General features: G+C 48.1%; 1 protein-coding gene across 12 annotated transcripts in view; it reads right to left on the bottom strand.

Moving 5' to 3' along the window:
- PPFIBP1 (PPFIB scaffold protein 1) overlaps positions 1 to 16,002 on the bottom strand; it is a 105,917-nt gene extending 89,915 nt beyond the window's left edge. For all 12 annotated transcript variants that reach the window (XM_014260477.2, XM_014260479.2, XM_088054760.1 and 9 more), the window contains exon 1: positions 15,907 to 16,002. The gene's annotated coding sequence lies outside the window, so the exon portion shown is untranslated. The remainder of the gene's footprint in view (positions 1 to 15,906) is intronic.
- Positions 16,003 to 21,015: the final 5,013 nt, after the last annotated feature.

Below are 21,015 nucleotides of genomic sequence, written 5' to 3'. Positions count from 1 at the left end.
TATGCTTGCCTATAGCAAGGAGGTATTTTACCCCAACTGAGATCCCTTGAGCTGGAACCCAGCCAGAAAGCCCAAATAATAGCCCTTCTGCTCATAAAACCATCCCTGAATTTTGATTGTTCACAAGCTGCCTGGAACACAGTTTTAAACTCATCTAAAATACAATGAGGGGAAAATTTCCTGCTTCTCGTTGCTCAGAGAAGATATTAAACCAGTATTTTCTTCATTCCTGCTTTGCCTGGCTTTCATTACTCATTTTCCAGCTTTCTTCAAAACTGAAAAATTTTAAAGTACAGGGGTTTTATGTATAATTTTTTACTTTGTCCCTGCACAGGCTATCATTAGAAGTATGCAATATTTAAGCACTGCATATACACAGATAGGAAGTTTTTGCTTTTACCTTGATTAAGCATTTGCTTTGTTTCTTTAAATCACCCAGCTTGTGTCTTTTACAGGAAATTAAATTAACACAAAGTGTCTTTTAATAATCATAAGAGCTTCCCAGCAATTCAATTTGCAAAATGACAGACCAGCATTCTGCATCACAGTAAGCAGTTTATCAAGCTATTCTGACAGCAGATCTTGTTCAAAGCCTTGTCCAGAAACGTAACACTACCTCCTACTATTCCAGGCGTGCAGTCAATGACAGAAAACAGTTATGAAAACACAGCCAAGCACAGGCTCTCTCTTCACAGCATTAAAATCTGTAAATCTCTCTCTCTACCAGCTACGACCCAGCTGAGCTGCAGCCAGGACCAGCCCTGTGAAGACAAGTTAATACCGACCTGCATTATCCTGTTTTCCTGAAAACGAAGCCAGCTCTGCACTGCCGGAGGCCCCAGCCTTGCGTAGGAGGGAACCTGGTGGTTCCACTCCCAAAACCTGCATGAGGTCTTAGCAGGAACTCCTTGGCACAGGTCAGCTCACAGGATGCACACAAGAGAGGAAAAGATGCAGGGAAAGGCAGCACCAAGGTATGGAAAGGACTCAAAACTACAAAGTAGCTCAGGGGCAAAGGCTGTGTGTGAGGAATCGCCCCTACCAAACCCATAACACATGGCCAGGGCCAGCAGCCCAAGCTCTAGGAAAGGCCTTGCTGTGACACACTGACTCCTTCACATGCCACCTGACTGGCAGTGCCTCCCCAGAAAGTGTCGTTCCTGCTCAGGCAGGACTTCTGTCTGCCCTCATACAGCACAAAGGCTTCAAGAAGCCAGATACAAGCCCTGATAGCAGGAAAGCAGTGAAATCAAGGAAGGCAACTTATCCCAGCCTCAAAGGCTATGAGTGGTGGAGTTAAGAGCTCAGTCTGGCCCTGTCCACACAGCAGCAGCTCCAGCATGAGCAACTGGCTTTTCTGCAAACACTGAGACACAGAGCGTACTCCAAACAAATATTCCTCAGAGCAGGAAAAAAACCAAAGATGCATCAAGTGAGACTTATGGGACAACTACTTTCTACTACTGTTTCTACTACTAGGTTTCTAGTAGTTTCTACTACTGGGTTCATGGGCTTTAGCCTGTTTTTAGCAAATTGCCTTTGCAGATGTCAAAATAACATCCCTCCTCCTCCTCTGAACATATACAGCTGGACATGAATCTCCACAGCCTGGCTGACATCATCTGCATTCAGGCTCGCAGTAAGAAGTCTAGAGGGGAAGCCTCTTCTTTGGAATTCCAAACACAAGTATTTAATATGGTCCAAGTGCCAAGTATACAGCCCATGGAAAGGAGGAACCCACAAGCATGGAGTTAGAAAGTTCCTCCCTTGCCACCAGCAGTATTTCCTTGATCCTTTATTCCTAAGCAGTGTTGAAAGAGATCAATATGCATGACTTAAAGACTGAAATATAGAATTGCTCCTTTGCTCCAAGCTCTATTTGCACACAGGATCACAGCTAAGAATCAGTGTTCCACTCAGAAGCTGCCTCTCCTTGGCCATCAGAGCCCTGCAGAAAGGCTGCAAGTCTATTTACAGCCACCAGACCAACACAAGCTCCGTGTGGGCAGGAGAGGAAGCTCTTTCCCTTGGAGAAGCACTGCTGCATTCCTGGGCTGGCCTGGCCTGCAGTTTCAAATTCCATGGCAGCATCCAGCCCTGCCCATTCCCAGCCCCAAAAAAGCAAGTGGCACTGCAAACCCTCCAGAGGATCACAGTTCAAGGCCAGAACAAACTCATCTGCAAAACTGCACTAGTCCATCTCTTGCCTCCACTGCTCCCAGCACACCTTCCTGAGCAGGCATATCTTTGTACACCTTTTCTTCTTTGAGAGGCCTAAAAACCTCATTGGGAGCAATCTGTCCACTCCCAAAGACGTGAACCAGCAAAGCCCCATGCCTCTGGGAGCTGTCTCTAACTCCATCCAGAGAAAATCATTCCATCCTATGATGGCTCCTTAATACCACCACTGCTGGGAGGCCCAAAACATCTTCACTCCAGTGCTTGGAAAAGGGGGCAAGGGCCAGAGCCAGTCCCAGCAACACATTTTCACACTGCGCTACGGAATGCCAAGCTTCCCTTTGAGAGTCTGGCCATTAATCAACCTCCAGCATTTCCTCCACCAGAGGCTCTGTAACAAGAATAGGGCTGTCACCCACTCACTGGAAAGCTGCCCTGACCAGACTGCTCTCCCCTGCCTTCCACATCCCTGCCACATACTCCATGGCCGTGGAGCACCAGGAGGAAGCTGGCATACAGAGTGGGATACAAAATCCCATCATGTAGGCAAAGCAGCTCCAGTTTGGCCCACATTAGCATGACACACAACCCTCCTCCACAGGGAGGAGTTTGCAGGTCCACAGATTGACCATGAGCAGCCCCATAGATTTTTAGTTACTTTAGTTCATCTCCAGCACTCCTCTGCTTCCCTGTAACCACACGTCCCCTCCCAGAAATTTGCCTCATTTCCCACGAACGCCTACACAGCAAGCTTGGCATACTGGCTTGTCTCAAAACCTCATCAGGCCTCAAACAGGGACAGCCAACTTTTAGAGGAGGATTCACATTTCATTTTTCATAGTCTCAAAGCTATGCAACACGCTGAGTCTGTGCTGTAACCTCCTCTTTATCAGGGAGTGATTAACAGTTTAATTTGGATTAATTTCACGTATGGCTTCTCTCCGACCCCACAGTACCTCTGGCTGCCCTCAAGCTTCTGTATAAACATCAACAAAATCCAGGCATGAGGACCTAGATACCAGAGGAAAACGTCTGCCTCAAAACTTTGCAGCACAGGCAAGATAGGAAGGATTGAAGGAAGGACACCATGAATTACAGCACTCTGAATTTCCCTGTGTGCCTGTGGGAGGGCAGGGACATGTACTGAAAGGATGCACCCTATGGCAGGTGGCACTGCCAACTCCAAAAGTCAGCAATGTCCCCTCCTCGGCAGCAGCTCAGGCGGGGCTCTCACCACCCAACAAGCCCAGTCCAGTCCCCCTATATTCCCTGGGGGACCTGTTTCCTTGCCGCTCATTTTCATGCCCAAGAACTTCAGCAGCAGAAACCCCACTACCCCTTCAGTACCAGGGTGCCCTACTCCCTTCCCAGCCATCCCCCTAACACCTTGACCAGACAAAAGGGACATCAGCAAAGACATCTCCATTTAGACCATCACTGGGCCTCCATCCCCAACCACCTCTCTCTTCCAAGAATGCATGGCAAGTCAAACAATGTGAAGTGGAACTCTGACTAGAAGCAGAAATGGGATTTTCATTGGCTCTAGCAGGTATTTAATGGAAAGCACTCCTATTTCTCACTCCACTTACAGCAAGTAACACCTCACCCACAAATGGCTCCACATCTTAGGGCAAAGAGAGAACAAAGTAAGGCACAGAGGGAAGGTGGTAGGACCCCATTCCTTCCTTTTAACACAGAGACAGACCCCCTGTTTTGCTCCTAAATGCACATTCTGCAGGAGGTACATGAACACAGCTGGATCGGAAGAATAGAAATGCTGTTCCTCACCATGTGCAACAGCAAAGCCAGACCTAATTACCACAGCCATACAAAAATTATATCTAACATTTTTACTAAGAAAAATTAACTGCAATATCACAGCCAAATCCCAGTTCAGCATCAGCAGTCCAGCTGGATACATCGTCCTAAACAACTGGGTACCTGATCCCATACTACCACATATGCTGTAGCTTCCCTACCCTTTTTAGTAGTAGAATGAGCTGAGTAGGGAGGGACCTACAAGGATCATCAAAGTCTAATTCCTGGCCTGCACAAGATGGCCCCAGGAATCATCCCCTGCACCTGAGGTTGTTGTCCAAACTCTCCTGGAGCTCTGGCAGCCTTGGGGCTGTGACCATTCCCTGGGGAGCCTGTTCAGTGCCCCAGCACCCTCTGGGGGAAGAACCTTTTCGTGATATCCACCCTAACCCTCCCCTGACACAGCTCTCACCATTCCCTCAGGTCCTGTCCCTGGTCACACAGAGCAGAGATCAGGGCCTGTCCCTCCTCTTCCCCTCGTGAGGAAGCTGCAGAACTGCTGTGAGCTCTGACCTCAGTCTGCTCTTCCCCAGATGAACAGACCAAGTGCCCTCAGCTGCTCCTTGTGTGGCTTCACCTCCAGGCCCTTCACCCTCTCCTTTGGGCATTCTCTGAGAGCCTCACATCCTTCTTATATTGTGGCTCTCAAAACTGCAGAGTCCTTCCCCTCTGAAAGAGGCACAGAGATACCCCAGTATATCAAGGCAAGCCACTACAGAGACGTCCCCTTGTTTCGACTCCTTCTGCATTTCCAGGTGCTCCACAGTCAGCTCAGCCCTGCCTAAACTCTGCCGCCTGTTTTTCTGCTGCCATGCCCCAGAGTGAGGCATGCACACGCACCAAGCACAACACCTCTGTTCTGACAACTGCATTTCCACACTAGCACCAGGTTCCACCAGGAGCAAAATTACTTCCTAGGACAGCACAGGACAGAGTGTCAAACATCTTCTCTGCTCAGAAATGCAACACGGAGACACATCTGTTGCAAGAAAGCCAAACACACAGCAACTACAGTTTTTGTTCATCATATCTCTGCGGTATTTTCACTGGTGAATGAATAAATCATCCTTTACAGCAAAAACAAGATTTCCAGTAGGAGGTTATTTACTTTCACCTCAATCACAGCAGCCCTGGCAAGCCGGATGATGTACAAGCCAAGCAGCAAGTGCCTGCATGCTGGGAACTGTTCAAACAGGAATAATTCAATCTTTTTGTAGTCTCACCCTAGCTAATTTGCCACAAGCTGTCTCTTTTCAGATGCTACATGAAACACAAGAAAAAAAACAAGCTGGATTAAGCTGGTCCATTTACAATCAGTTGATCTACAGAGAGTTCAGATCAGTTCATTTTCTATGTAAAAAAAAAAAATTCAATTTTTTCAGCTTCACAGGGTTTAAGGAACAAAAATTTATTGCTGTAACCAAACATTGCTCACCGGACAGGCGTGCAGCGATTACTTAACTAATGCAAACAATTCTCAGTCTGCTTGCAAGGAATGCATGGGATAATTCCAGGGCACTCTCTTCCACCAGCATTTTACGAGTACTTTCTAGGTAGCTATGGAGACGTTACAGCCTTTTTCATTTTGCTGTCATAACTAGACAGCTATTGATTTCTTTGCAAAATTCCTTGGAAGAGTGGGGAAGGGAGGGGGAGTTTCAAGCACCAAGAGGCCTGAGAGCAACAAGCTGAAGAAAATGGAAACAGATCTCAGTTGGAGACATCAGCATGGAGGCTCCTTGCAAAAGATAGCCTTGAACCTGGTCCTGGCTTTCATACTTCCGCAAAAAAAGGAGGTAAACACACACACACACACACACACGTAACAGGGATTGTCTTCCAACAAGCTCCAAAAGGAAAAGCATTTCCAGCCACCACTGCCATCACCCTGCACAAAAGGAGGCCCTCCCCATGGCCAGGCTGTGGTTTTGCTCCAACACAAATCTCTCTGGAGGCATGGTGGGCCTCCATCGTCACAGTCATGCTGGGCTACAAGATGTTTCCCTCTCCCTCTCTGCAGGTTACATGGAGGTCTCATCCCTGACATGCCTTGCAGGTAATCAGTGCCTCCTCTCCACTCCCTCCAGGCATTACAGTTTTAAGATGGACAGCTCTGCATTTCACTCTCCTTCCAACAACAGCCCAAGAGCTTGGTGTGAGCTCAGCACTGCTGGTCCTCAGCAGCTGAATCTGCCCAAAGTGACACTGAGAGAAATACCTTTCACCTTATTGACCCTTTAAGATAAATCATTCCTGCATATGCAGATTTAAGACTGCACACCATGACAAAAGAATATGAAACATGAGATACCGACCTGGAAAACTCTGTGTCACACAGATAAGGACGTGCAAATAATCATGGAATTAGGTCTCGTTCAGAAACTCCCTCAGTAATGAGAACAACAGACCAGCTCTGAACAGATATTCCCTTTGGATAAAACAGAAAGGAAAGCCTGTTCAACCAAAACATTTTTCTTAAATTCACTTCAGACCCAGCCACAACAATGGAGCTAGAACCTCCAGAATTATCTCTACCACAAGCTGCAGGAAGTTTACCAGCACCACCCTGAAAATAAATCTCAATTTTCTCATCTCCAGGCTGTGTTTACAGCCCCATGACTGCTCAACAAAAGGACACTCTCAAGCTCTACTGCAAATGGAAAGAGAGCAAGATGCTGCTGCTGCAGAACAAACCCATGACTGCTCTGTCCACATAATGCCCATCCAGATATGCAGCCACATCTTCAATGCTGCCTTTTTAACTCTTGTGAAGGTTTGAAAGGGGGGGGAAGAATTAATCATCCATGGGAAGCCCCATGACTCACCCCATCTCGCAGCCAGCTACTCCCAGATGTTTCCACCACCCCAACACTGCCAGCAGCATCCCAGCATTACAGCAGTACCACAAATCTGCACTACCCACCAGCTGTAAGCCATAAGACTGCAATGTCCCCATGCCATAGGGCACAGTCCCAGCCTCAGCCACTGCTGCTGGATGGCTGCATGCCCCCCTCTCTGGGCACTGGGGAGGGAGAGGGGCACATCTGCACCCCAAACCCAGACACAGTCCTCCCACTCACCCAGAGCAGGGCACACACCTCCCTAGGAGCTCTCACCAACACAAGTACCAGTCCTCCCAAGGAGGGGGGAGGGAGGTGTGTGCCTCCGTGCAACGGGATGCAACTCCCCTATAGCATCCAAATTCCTGCTGCTAGCATCCTAAAGATATTCCAGAAAATACAGTTCTGTCCAGCACCATCAGAGATTGCAGTGGCCCTGCCCAACACAGGAGGTCCAACACCAGCTCCAGCAGAAGTGTGGAAACCTCTCAGAAGATGCTTTTGGTTAGGACCTGTTAGTTAACATGTTTCACATCCAAGAGAAGATGGACACCAAGGTAAGCAACTGTATGTTCCTTCTGGAGGTGAAGAAAACAAACAATAAACCAAACAAAAATTATGCAATATAGAAAAAAAAAATCCAGCCTTTCTTTATAGAAATACAAAATCCAAATTCTTAGATCCGATTTAAGCTCAAGCAAGAAATATAAATATGTATTTCTGAACTTTCCCCTGTAATGTTTCCTTTACAAACATAACAAAATACAAGTGCTGCCACAAATTAAACTAACTTTGGTTAAGTGGAGGGGAAAAGAAAATGCTGATGGCTCTAAGATCCTACTGACAAGCCTTTTCAAGTCTGCTCTGATGCAAAACCACCTTCCCAGGGATTTAAATTAAGAGTAAAGAAATATTTTCCTTGGCTTAATCCTGGTTTGGAAGCAGGACAGAGGATACTACAACAAAGCCAGCACCTGAACCCACAAGGAGTCACCAGCTGCCACAAGCCTTTCCTGGAGATCAGCTGCTGAACACACCCACCTCTTCTTCAGCAAGACCCTTGCTCCACTGTGCCAATAGCTGTGGGCAGCAATGGGGAACACTCAGTGTGCCCTAGCTGCTCCAACACGTCCTCCCCTCCCTCTCTGTAGGCTACTAATGCAACAACACTGCCTATGATGCATATCCAGGTCCAGGAGAACAGACATTTGAACTTGGATCGTGAGGGAAGTCAGCAGGGACAGCTACTTCAGCCTCCAGCTACAATGTGGAGGTCCACCCTCATAGCTCAGAGGTCCCCAAGGTACAGACCATACAAAGGACTTTTCAGCTGTGGGATGGAGCACCTTGCTTTTCCTGGGGAGGATAAAATTTGTCTCTGGTTCTTCTAAAGGGAGCTCTGTGTACCATCCCTCCCCCACCATTGAACAAAAGTCTACCAGAGATGCTTCCAGTACATGAGGGAGAGAAAAAGTTTGAGCATCACGGCCTGTCAGGAAGGATGAAAATATAACAGAAAAGTTTTACAGATGTGAATGCTTAGCAGAAAGTTCTCTAGAAATGAAAGCAAGCTTTGATATATAAAGGATGTTTTTAGGGACAGTTGTTGCTGAAACAGCTAAGAGAACAAAGGTTTAGTCGAGTTGGAAGGTTTAGAACAAAGGTTTAGTCAGTTAGAAGAAGGTTTTATGGCTAAGGTCCAACACGTTAAGTGGTCTTCAAACAAGGCATGTTTTCTACCAAGTAAAAAAGAATAGGCAGACAGAAAGATGTTTTTTACCAAAGCAAAAAGGATTTTCCACTGCAAAACAAGTTTCAAAGTTTAACATGTAACTACTAATTCAGATGATTGGTTAGTCACCAATATAGTATGGTAATTTTAGCAGTTTCAATAGGGGTTACACATAAATGTAAAGGTATTGTGTATGATGTTGATTGGTTGTTATGTACTAAGATGCACAGCAAAAGAAAAAGATATGATGCTTTATAAGATGAACAGAAAGGGGCTTCAGGACTCATGGCTTGTCTACAGCCAGCAGCTATAGACTCACCCACGACCCCCAACTGCTGTGACCCAGTCTAGGCAATAAACAGCATTTTAAAGGAGAGATGACTGAAGTCCCCATCTCTCCATCAGGCTCTCAAACAATGGCCATCAAACCACCACCTCCCACATGTTTTCCAGTTTGTAATGCAGGTTCCAGCACCAGGAATGTTCCCTGTTCCTACACAGCCATAGCCTCACCCACACCCCAGCCCCTGCCTTCCCCCAGCATCCTGCACACAGCAGCTCTCAGAGACAGCCAGACAGATTCCCTGACACTGGGGATGGACAAAGATGAATCCATCCTACTTTTAGCACAGGTCTAAAACCTAAGCCAGGAGAACAGAGGAGATAGGTGCTTCAAAGACACAAGAAAATGTTCCAAAATCATGCAATACACAACCACACAGCTGATATCTATGAGTACCCACTCACCCTCACACTAAGAAGATCCCAAGGCATTTGCTCCCTTTCCCTGTCACCACAGCACTTCTTCCATAAGAGCAGCCCACCTGAGCCAAGCCTAACAGAGAACAGACTCCAACAGTCTCCATACGGCCAGAGGGATTTTTACCAAGCCATGGCAGCTGAGTAAGGACACAGCAAAGCTGTACAAAACCCAAGATCACAAGGGCTACAACCACATGAGATCACAACTATTTTCAGAAATACACCAACAGCTCAGGGTGTTTTTACAAAAAAAAAAATGCTCTTCTCACCTGCTCTTCAAAACAGACATTAATTAGTAGCACTACACTCTGCAGAACCCTAACTTCATCTTATAGACATCTTCACACGCCAACTTCATGAACCCAAAAACATGGAGACCAGCCTCCAAACAGGATGCAGGTTCTTCTCCCCACCCCTTACACTCTGCATGACCTGGGCTAGTCTAAATAGCTAACTCCCTTCAACAGTGCTCACACCTTTACCATGATTCATAAAGGCTGTATTTCTGTAAAAACTTCTTACCTGGCTGTAGTCAGTGAGTACACACACTTTAGAGAGAAAATATGAAGTCAAGATTCAGTAAAACAGCCTTTCTGGATTACTCTGGACAGACTCAGCCCATGAACCACGAAGCTCGGAGAGAACCAGACCCCCATGGCCATGCCTGCTGACAGAACAGATGGACAGCTGTGTGCACAGCTGACACAGCACCAAGGAAAGGAAAGGAACTGCCTTCCCTCATCCCCAAAACAGATCCTGGTACTGATTGGGTAAATACACGTATGTTCTTGTTTCTGTCCTTAGAACAGAGCACAACAAGGGAAACATCTGAGAATGAGGAGGTTGGAGGCTTGGTTGTTTGGCAGTTTGCTTGCTTTTACATTGTGATTTTACAGTTATTTTTATAGTATTTTTTCTGTTACCAACCATAAATTGTGTGTGTTGTATCTCCCTTCACAAGCACTGCAGTGCCCATGAACTATCTGGGGTTAATTCTACACTGACATATAAAATATACCCTGATTTTCCTATGCTTTTGCTTCAGCACTGATCAGTCTGAGACGAGGCAGGGAAGACCAGACCGTTATAATTTCCTTTTATTTTGATGTGTAACAAAGCAAGAAAGCAAAGTTCTTCTCCCAAATCCGTCACATTTGGAGCCATGAGAACTGCTGGATTTAAAAGATGCTGATTCACACTAGTGGTTATCAGGTTTTTCCCATCTGTGACACAATTCGACAACTGTCTGGCAGCACAGAGTTCTCCACTTAGGAGTTCAGATGCTGCAGCAGCCGGCTCAAGTCTCAGCCTTCAGTTTTCCACTAATATTTAGGGAAAAGGCCTGTAAAGAAAGATGCAAGCACAAACTAACTTTTCTATCAGCACGCTTGACCTCAGAGCCTTTTGTGCACAGGTACCATTTGGCAAGGGGATTTTATTCATGCAAGAGTTACAACATTGTGCCTGCTGGAACAGGGATTGCCATGAAAATATTTGCCAAGGGCTGCTTAAAGCCACTGGGTTTGTTGTTTTTATCTCCTCAAACACCACAAGCCAGAGACTGCTGGAGTGGCCTCTGGTGCTGTTCCTTGACACAACTTGCACTGCTTAATGATGCAGAGGCACAGAAGGGAACAGGAACATCCCCATCTTACCACAAACAATTCCTCCCAGCCAGCACCTCTAGTGAGGAGCTCTCTCCAGAAGTACCAGCTCTGTCAGCACAAAGGGACTGAGCGCTCCACAGCAAGAGCTCACAGGACTCACAACCAGCAGATACACTTGTTTGGTAAGGCTGGACTACACAGCCCAATCTCTCCCAAGTCCTTCACCTGCATCACTCCAGGCTGGGGAAGAGTGGCTGCAAAGTGCCCAGCAGAAAAAGACCAGGGGGTGCTGGTCAGCAACAGCTGAACATGATCCAACACCTGCCCAGGTGGGCAAGAAGGCCAATGGCATCTGGGCTGGGTCAGCAGTGGTGTGGCCAGCAGGACCAGGGCAGTGACCGTCCCCCTGTTGTGGGCACTGGCGAGGCCTCACCAATGTGAGGTGTGTCCAGTGCTGTGTCCAGTTGTGGGCCTGTCACTGCAAGATGGACACTGAGGGGCTGGAGCGTGTCCAGAGAAGGGAACGGAGCTGGGCAAGGGGCTGGAGCACAAGTCTGATGAGAAGCGGCTGAGGGAGCTGGGGGTGTTTAACCTGGAGGAAAAGGAGGCTCAGGGGAGCCTTATTGCTCTCCAAAACTCCCTGACAGGAGGGTGAAGCTGGGGGAAGCTGGGCTCTGGTCCCAGGGAACAAGGGACAGGACAAGGGGAGCAGTATCAAGCTGTGGGAGGGTCAGGTTTGACATCAGCAGGAATTTCTTCATGGAAAGGGTAGTCAGGCATTGGAACAGATTGCCTAGGGAGGTTTGGAGTCCCCATCCCTGGAGGTGTCCAAGCAAGGACTGGACATGGCATTCAGTGCTCTGGGCTGGGTGACAAGGTGGGGAGTGGCCAAAGGTTAGGCTCATTTACCTTGGAGATCTTTTCAAACCTAACAGATGCCGTGACTCCATGATTAATGATAAAGATGACCAAGGCAGGGACAGGGAACAGAAAGGCTTTGCCTACAATTGGCTGGAATACATGCATCTAAATATAGTTCCACTGAGGAAAGAAATCGGCATTTTAGACAATTGGTTTTTCTTGGCCTTTTAACAGAAACAGAAGGACAGCCAATGGAAAAAGGAAAAAGCTTTAACCCAGCACACTTTCCTCGTGTACTGCAGAAGTCACAGAGGAGCAAAGTGCACTGGAAGCTAAAGGACACCAGAAAATTCTAGGTGTCCATAGCAAGAGCAATACACACCATGGGAAAGCAGCTGTGAATCCAGTGTGATGGCTGAATTAGTAATATGAAATTCCATTCTTTATGCACAAATAAAAGTACTACTTTGGCAGCAAGCACTACTACAAAAGTAACAGTCACTGTCTTCAGTATGAGCTGAGTGAACAACAGGTCAATTTGTGAAAGAGAGGAGGGGGGATAAAAGCAGAGGATAGAAAAATGCATCATTCCCTACATCCTGAAGTATGTTCCCAGCTGAGCACCCTCCCTAGAGAGAGTGAGATCCAAAGCAAAGATCCCACCAGAAACCCACTGAGAGATGTCAGGACTTAATGTGATCTCTGCTGAAGTTGCCTCAAATTGGAAACACACAAATGCAGGTAACAAACCCATGGCAAGCAAAACACTGACCTCCAAGACGACCAAGTTTTCAGTCTGCATTAGATGCTGACATTTCCAAATACACAGTAAGAGATGTAATCTCTGGTGAATAGCACAGAGCCTTTTCTGTACGATGCAAAGGTTAATGCTTGCAAGCCAGACATCCCCAAAGAGCTACCTGTGATTTCTGAATCTGTCATAAAATGACCACCTTGTCTTCACTCAGCTAGGGTGGGAATTTATAGCAAATGCTAAATAAACATGTGGGCATAAAGACCAGCAGTAAGCATGAGGTAAGGCAATATAGTTCACCTCTTCTGGGCTGCATTCGAAAGCTAAGTCACCAATGGGATGACTAATGGGATCTCACAATTACTTATGGGCGAAGGGGTTCACTATTCAGTGTAAGTACAGGAAGGTATTAAGTAGTTTTATTTATGAAGGTATTAAGTGTTTTTATGTATCCTTAATGCACAGCTGTACGCACACATTCCATGCAAGAGAACACAACAAAACCTGCCTGAACCTTCCAATAAACATGTTCCTTGCTTTTGTAACTTCAGAGATGTGGTTTGGCCAGGCAGAAATAGGTCAGATCATAATTGCACACTTTAAAGCAGCCACATAACTTCAGTTTTGCTCTGAAGCCCTGACAGTCACCAAGGTAAGTACGAGAAGAAGCTGTCTCAGATACACCATCCTAACTTGCACGTCACCACTTAGCAGCTGAGGCAAAAGTTACCAGCACCTCCTTGAGGAAGGGCATGAAAATTCAGCAGTGGGACAGGGGCTTTGCTGACCATCCCTAAGACCACAGGATGCTTTATTGCCCCCCTAAATCCTGCCTTATATTTGGGCTCCTACTTCTCTGTTGGAAACTACTGCAAAACAGCAGACTCCCCAGTCAGAGGCATTTTGGGGGTTTTGCACCCCTTCTGAACCACCTCAAGAGTCAGGATATGTTTTTGGAACATCTGTCTCAGATTTGGGATCTGGTCCCCTGTCCGTGCTCCCTCCATCTTCCCAGGAAAACACATACAAAGCACAACAAAGCGAATCAGTCAGTTCCTCAAAGGAGTTTACAGCAACTCCCTTGTGCTCAACAAGCCAAAGGCCTGCCTTGATGCAATCGCTCCACCGACAAGTGACTAAACCTTCCTTGGTTTCAAAGCTCTTCAGGGGAAGGATTTCCACTTCACTGAAAGTGCTCCCTTACGTGGGGAAAGAAACATCAGAGAACCCCCGCTTGGATGGATCCAAGAGACTAAACCTCCTCAAGGACAGCGCACCCAGCACCTCATCGCACACAGCTCTGCCTGTGCTCAGGGCACCCTGAGCTGGCTTGGGAGCAGTGACCAGACTTTGTCCTGCTCATCACCGGGGACCAATGGGACCAGACAGGCCGGCAGCACCACCTGGGAACTTCAGACAGGAGTCTGGACAGGAGGGAATGGCTGTCATTCCAGGAATGTTAACAATTATCCTCCTGTTGCCACGGGTCACAGGCAAAGCCTCCCCATGCACCTCCGCAGACATTTTCAGCGGCACCGCTCTCCTTCCTGCACTGCGTGTCACACTGCACTGGCAGCACAGCCCAGAAAGGGAACAGGACTTGCATCTACGTAGGAAAAAAGATGGAATTCACCACGCTTCCCTGCCCCATGGAACATCCCTGGTTTCCAGGTGCTCCACCCTGCGTGTCAGGCACAAGAAGAAACGCTACTCACCGAGTCTCCTCCAGAGCCTGGATCTGCTGCAGACACACCTGCACAGGACAAACCAACTTCAACATTCCTCAGCACAACTCTTGCACCCAGATGCAGCAAATGGATGAAATCCCAGGGCTCAAAGCAGGAGATGGGCTGCCAAAGAGGGAACCTGCTCCTCAGGGCCCCCCTCACAGGCAGGAAATGGGGCTCCTGCTGCCTTTGGGGAGGAGAGGAGCAAGCACCAACTTCACACTCCTGGCATGGGAACATCAACCTGCACGTGTGAGCACCAGGGCACACCACTGACAGACACTGTCACTGCCAGGAGCTGATCTCTGGTGCAGCTTTTCAAGGAGCTGTGCTAAATCCAAAACTCCACTGGGACGGATACTAAACTAATCTAGGAAGTGCCCTGGCTCTTCATTTCTTAGTGATGTGAAGAAGTTAAGAGGCCAAAGTCTTTGCTGCACTTGAGAGCTGAACCCAATTTCTGCTTCCCTACTTTCCAGAAAGGCTCCCAAACCAACCTGTCATGCTGCCTCGCTGAGAGCACCAGTTTTACTGAAACCTCTACTTATGTCCTTTGCAAACGTAAAGCCTCAAGATACAGCTGCTCCCTTTAATAGAGGCAATAAATCCCAAGCTGACACTCTGAGACATCTTCCTCCCCAAAGCTCCACACTGTAAGCATGGAGAATATTCCCACCCCGTGTCCCATTTGTGCTGTTTACTTTTTGGAATGCAGCGACACTTGTATTGCTCAATCCGCTGCCAGTGCAATCCACACAGAGCCTACACACGGTGCTGCTGGTAGTGGCTGTGCTCGGGCCAGAATAAGGAGAGCCAGCAGAGCCTTTGAAGGCTCAGGCACAGCCAAGCCCAGCCTGGAACTCTTCCCTGTGCTCCTCACTCACACGAGGGAGTACACACGCATTACACAACAGCCAAGCGTTGAACACCAAAGCTTCCCTTCCTCCCCAGACACAGCCCCAGAGGTGCAAAGCACCTTTTTACAGCTCCAGCTGCAGCCCAGCCACGGTGGGAGCAAGCACAGCTATTTCAGCTGGTAGAAGTCACGGCTCGAGCAGAAACAGACCTCCAAAAATAATTGCAGGATGTAGGAACCCTAGGCCTTAAATCAAACCGCAATTGTTAGCTCTAGATAAAACTCGTCACTGCAGCTTCACGGCACCAGGGCCTGAAGCGCCCTACTAGAGCCTGAAAAGATTAAACGGGAGACCGCCAAGCTCTCCCCAAAACTTCCCGAAAAGTTACATCAAGTCCAGCACAGAAACAAGGCACAGAAGGTCGGGAGTGCCGAAAGCACCGGGACACACCACGGGGGACAGGGACACACCACGGGGGACAGGGACACACCACGGGGGACAGGGACACACGACGGGGGACAGGGACACACCACGGGGGACAGAGGCTGGCAGGATGTGCTGGGGCAGCCCCCGTTGCCCCCCGCTCCGGGCACACGCGGCGCTCCCGGGACCGGGGCGGCTCTGGCCCCGCTGCCGGGGGCCCCGGGCCATGGCGGCGGCAGAGGAGGAGCCGCCGGGGCAGGGCACGGCGGGGCTCATCCCGTCGGGACACGAAGTTGCCGCAGTTGGCTCCGAGCGGTCTCGGGGCGGGTCCCGGGAACTTCCCTTACCTGCGGCCGAACCGCGCAGAGCCCTCCCGGGGCGGCCGCGCCTCCGCCGGCTCCAGGCAGCCCGCGCCACTCTGCTCGGTGCCCGCCCCGCTCCGCCCCGCTCCGCCCGCGGCCCCGGGACCGGCCCCGAGCCGCCGCCCTGCCCCGCCCGGCCGAGGCACCGCCCGCCGCCGCTCCCGGGGCCGGCCATGAGGGAGCCGGCGTGGGGTGGTGCGGGCGGCCGAGTTCCCAGAGCCCCTCACGGGCTATCGCAGCATCGCTGAGGCTGGAGGGGACCTCCGAGATCATCGAGTGCGGCCCATTGCTGAGCACCACGGCACGAACCTCACCCAGGCACCAAGTGACACGTGCAGGACTAAAACACCCCCAGGAACCGTGACTCCGCCACCTCCCTGGGAACAGCCCAGGGTGCTTTGGCCGGGACCCGGCCTTCCCTGCCCACCTCGGGACCCCGACGAGTATCCCCGGTCTGCGGTGCTCTGAAGCAGCCCGAGATCCCCCCGAATCCCTCCTCGGCAAGGGAAGGGGTCCGGCCGCGGCTGCCGAGCAGCGAGCCCGGTGCTGCAGGAGGCAACACCGCCACTGCCGAGCACCGCAGCACTGAGAAACACCCTGGTTAAATCTGCAGTGCACCCATGCCAGCGGTTTGCCTCAGCGCTGAGGATAAGCACGCTGCAGGTTTTAATGCAGAGATCCTTGCTACATTCGCACGAGCTTTGCTCTCTCATTTAAACAGTGTGAGGGACTCAGTGCACTCCATCAACAGCCTCACAGCCATGCCAGAAAACAGCCTTGGCTTTGCCAGTTCCATGGCAGAAAGGCCTGAGATGCTACTCTTTCAAGAGTGGAGCTACACAAACAACAGACCAAGGGGTTCAGCCAACTAGCTCTTAGTTTTGTTTGGAGTTGACTCAAAGCTCTTCCTCCCAGACCTTCTCCAAGAGCTGGGTTAGAGAAAACTTTCCATGTTTTGTTCATGGAAAAGACAATTTGCTTGTACTCTGTTTCTGACCATAACATGCAAAAAATTGGAAGTTTCCATTCAAAATGGAAAAAGTATTGGTGACATGTTGAAAGCAAACATTTTGAATTCCCAGCAAAAATGGAAAGGTATCATTTGCTTTTTAAGCATAGTTTACAAAGAGGACAAGTCGATCCAAAATACTTTTTTTTTCTGGCAAGTTACCAGCCTGTCACATTGGCCACACAACTCCAGTGTGTCTCAGGTTAAACAGCAGGATTGAGTTTTAGACTATGAGAAAATAAAGGCAGTTTAAAATGCCTAGGTTTCTTTGGTATCTTCTATTTCTAGTACCTCTGTTTCAAAACTTTGGTGCCTACCTATGGTTCTGATGCTCTGCAGTTGGTCTTTTTGCCCATTTTCCTCAGGTCTTCATCAATTCTCCAGCAAATGTTGACAGTTTGCTGTCAGCTGATGGGTGAGTGCTGATCACACTCCAGGTCACACCAGACTGAATCATGGGGATCCCACTCCAGCACTCCATCCTTCCTGAAATGGCTGGACTTGGACTTGCCCAATAACAAGCACCAAGAACAAATATGGATCCACTATTCTTCAGCCTTTGTTTTTTTGATTGAATTTTCTGTTGATTGCATTTTTTTGCGCTTTGAATTTTTAATTCAGAAAGTGAAGATCTTTATTAAAAACCTAATGCAGAAGGGCTTCATTTGTCAGGATGGCATGAGAGAGATCTCTCTGAAAAAAAAATCTTAGCAAACAGAACATTTAAACAACTGTTTGGATTCTTTCATCAAAGAAAATACCTTTGCATGTTAAGACAAATCTCTGATAAGGCTTTCTGATGTACTTATCTCTCATCTCCTGAAATAGTTTAGCTTTTTTTTGCTCCAGGCTGGTTTGCAAGGAATGGATGATTTTCTCCACCTTTGTGAAAATGCAGCAGCCCCTGAGAAGGCAAACAATTTGCTGGTCCCTTCTGTGAAGGCTTGGGGAGGTTACAAGGAATAAGAGGATTTTTCCAGCATTGTTCACTCCTTGAGGAGGTGAAGGAAAAGAGCTTTTCCATCACTTTGCACGGGGAACACACACCATCTCCGTGGTTACAAATCAATAAATGGCATTAAGTCTAGTATTTCAAGAGCTGTCAGAGGCATTTTGAAGGAGCAGTGTGCACTTTCTTACGGGATTTTCTTTGGGCAGTACTTCCCATCTCCACACTCACAGCATGGTACAGCAGTAGTGTCCTAGTGCAATAGTTTTCAGCTGGATCAATGGGTGAGCAGATGAACTCCAAGATCCCTGGCACAAAGCAGGTGATTTTAAGAAAAAATTCTTCAGTATCAGGGTACTGAGGCCCTGGAACAGGGTGCCCAGAGCAGCTGTGGCTGCCCCATACCTGGAAGCATCCAAGACCAGGCTGGATGAGGCTTGGAGCAGTCTGGGAGAGTGGAAGATATCCCTGCCCACGGCAGAGGGTGGGAACTGGATGATCCTTGAGGTCCCTTCCAACCCAACCCATGCTATAATTCTATGAGTCTGTTAATGCCAGCTCACAGGGAAGGCACTAAAACACAGTTAGAAGCCATGCACATCACAGCCAATTTTAAACAATTTTTTGTAAATAAATTCAGCACTTCGCTGGGCCACAAAGGTTTTCCTTTAGACCAAACCTGTTCCCCAAAATACAATAGCTGAAAGAGCTGAGGGATCTCCTTCCCAAATAACAATGGTTTCCCACCCAGGCTGTGCATGGCTTTCACTTCAGGACAGCTCAGAAGGTGGACTCAGTGAGTTTCTCCTTTTATTCCCAGCTGTAAATTTTCTATTAACCCTGCAGCTGAGCCAGGGTGTTTTCAGGTCAGGGCTCCACCATTGACTCTCCCAGCACAGTTGTGTCAGTCAGGGCTGTGATAATATCCTCTGAAGACAGAGCTGTGCCAGCAAAAGCACCTTGTGCAGATGGAGGTATAAGCAGAGAAAATGGTCCTTTTGTCCTGGGAGCTTCTTTCACATGAGGGATTTGGAATTCACCCTCTCAGCAGCAGCACAGTTTTACTATTAGAAGCCATTATCATGGAAATGTTTGCTCTTCTGACCAACTATTGTAGCTGGGCTGTCAAAGCTGTCCTGGCTTTCAGCTACCTGAAGTAATCTGATTGTTAAATACTCAGCAGAGCAAACTGTTTTGGCCTTGAGCTTTGGTATGACATCATGTTCAGTCCTGGGACAAGGCACTGCACAATTTCTAGCTGTCAAATCCATACCTGAACTTTTCTCCTCATGTTTAAATTCCCCTCCAATCTCTTCCTAAAAAGGACAGGAGAGATTCCGTGCCCAAAGGATTCATAATCCAGAAGAGATGAAGGACAAAATGCTCCCAAATAGTCAAACTTCTGACCTCAGCTGTCCCATCCCTGGCTCTTCCCAAAGTGTTTGAACACTCAAAGAAAAGTCCTGCACACTGAACCTGCTGCTGAACTGAAGGAAGAGATGCTGTCCTGTCTTGGCTCTGCTGCAAAATTTCAGATCTAAAGTTTCTCTGTCCTGAAGTTTCTGGTTTCAACGTCCCAAAATGCAGAAGGCTGTTTAAGAAGTGACCATTCTGCCCCAGTGCTTGGGATTGTTTCAAGTGCCCAGTGTCAGATGATCAGTCTTGTGCATTTGATCTGGAACCTTGTGTAATTAGCCCCTGAAAACAAGAAAAAGCAAACTCTAGTTCCTTTTTGTGTGGACAAGGAAGCTTTCCATACAATTTCACGTACCCACCAGGGTGCAAAAGTAATTAGCTACAGAAACTTCTCCAGCATGAACACTGAGCGTGAAAGCAGCATGAACCTCAGAGATGTGTCAGGTGGATCTGGAAATCACAAAGAACAGTGTTACAGATCAGATGCTGCATATTTTATGTAAAATGTGAGCAAGAGAAAACCTCCTGACATGAGCAGGAATCACATCAGGCTCAGCTGGAGGAATCCATACCATGGCCATAGCACATCTACTGGAAAAGATTGTATATTCCAGACCATTGTCTTCCCGTTACTCTGAATCACTGCTGTCATCAAAAGCAGGAAAGAAAAGGTTACACTTTGAGAAAAGTTTTACATCCTTAAATTTATGTAGGTATACCAACCTTTTTTTTTTTTTTTTTCTCTCTGGAGGTCTCCCACTCACTAATTTAGGTATAAGTGCACCTTAACTGGGCTGAAATCTTCATTAGGTTCACGTACATGTACTTATTACAGCATTCTCTCAATTTCAGTATCAGCAGATAACTGTTGCTTACACTCAGGAGAGGATTTCTGGTATAGTCAGAGCTCAAAGAAGCTGAAGACAAGCCATTTGGGTATTCAAAGAGTTTAATTTCAAACACAGGACAAAATGTTCACCGGAGGAGTCAGGAACTGGCATAGAGGTGCCAGCAATAGCTTTTCCGGGTAGCCCCCACACTGGAATGTCCCAGATAAGCACCTCTCCACTGAAATGCACACACGTGTCTGGCACAGCAAGGCACATACCCAAGTCTGTGAAGCACAGCAAAAGTGTTATCAGAGCAAAGCAGGCGTGCTGGATGCAGCAGGACATAACAACCCTACCAGAAACTCACTTTGTAGCATCTGCCTAATCTGGAGGAGACTTTCCTTCTAGCCACAGCCAAACTCATCCCTTGCACAACTCACACTGTTAATCACGGCTGACCTCACTGCCACCCTTCATCTATGCCTGGCTGCTGATGACATCCTACACCTAAGCTTTGCTCCCCAGCCACCAGGATAACTCTCACTTTTCACTTCCCATTAATTCTGAGCACATATTGCTCTCATTCCTTTCAAAACGTCTTTCCACATTCACATTGCCTGGGGAATTAAGTGAATATTTTCCTTAAATTTTCCTGAAGTTTCTCAGATACCCAAGCACATCTGGTTTGGTCTTGGCATTAACTTCTAGCTGGTAATGAAGTACCACCTGAAGTGCTGCTCAAGGCGGTCTTTCCGCGGTCCTGACAGAACCAGGTTGACAGGCACTCCCCAAATCCCTCCAGCACTGGGACAGCCATGAAGCACCTTTCAGAAGAGAATCTCCAACAGTGCGAGTACCATGGCGACGCTGCAGAGCAGCCGAAGGGCTCG

This window comes from Pseudopodoces humilis, chromosome 5 (genome assembly GCF_049639895.1).
Source record: "Pseudopodoces humilis isolate 2021_Gansu_Grassland_sample_001 chromosome 5, ASM4963989v1, whole genome shotgun sequence".
NCBI classification, from domain to species: Eukaryota; Metazoa; Chordata; class Aves; order Passeriformes; family Paridae; genus Pseudopodoces; species Pseudopodoces humilis.
Note: the sequence above shows the minus strand (reverse complement) of the source record. Positions and strands in the feature narration are given on the sequence as shown.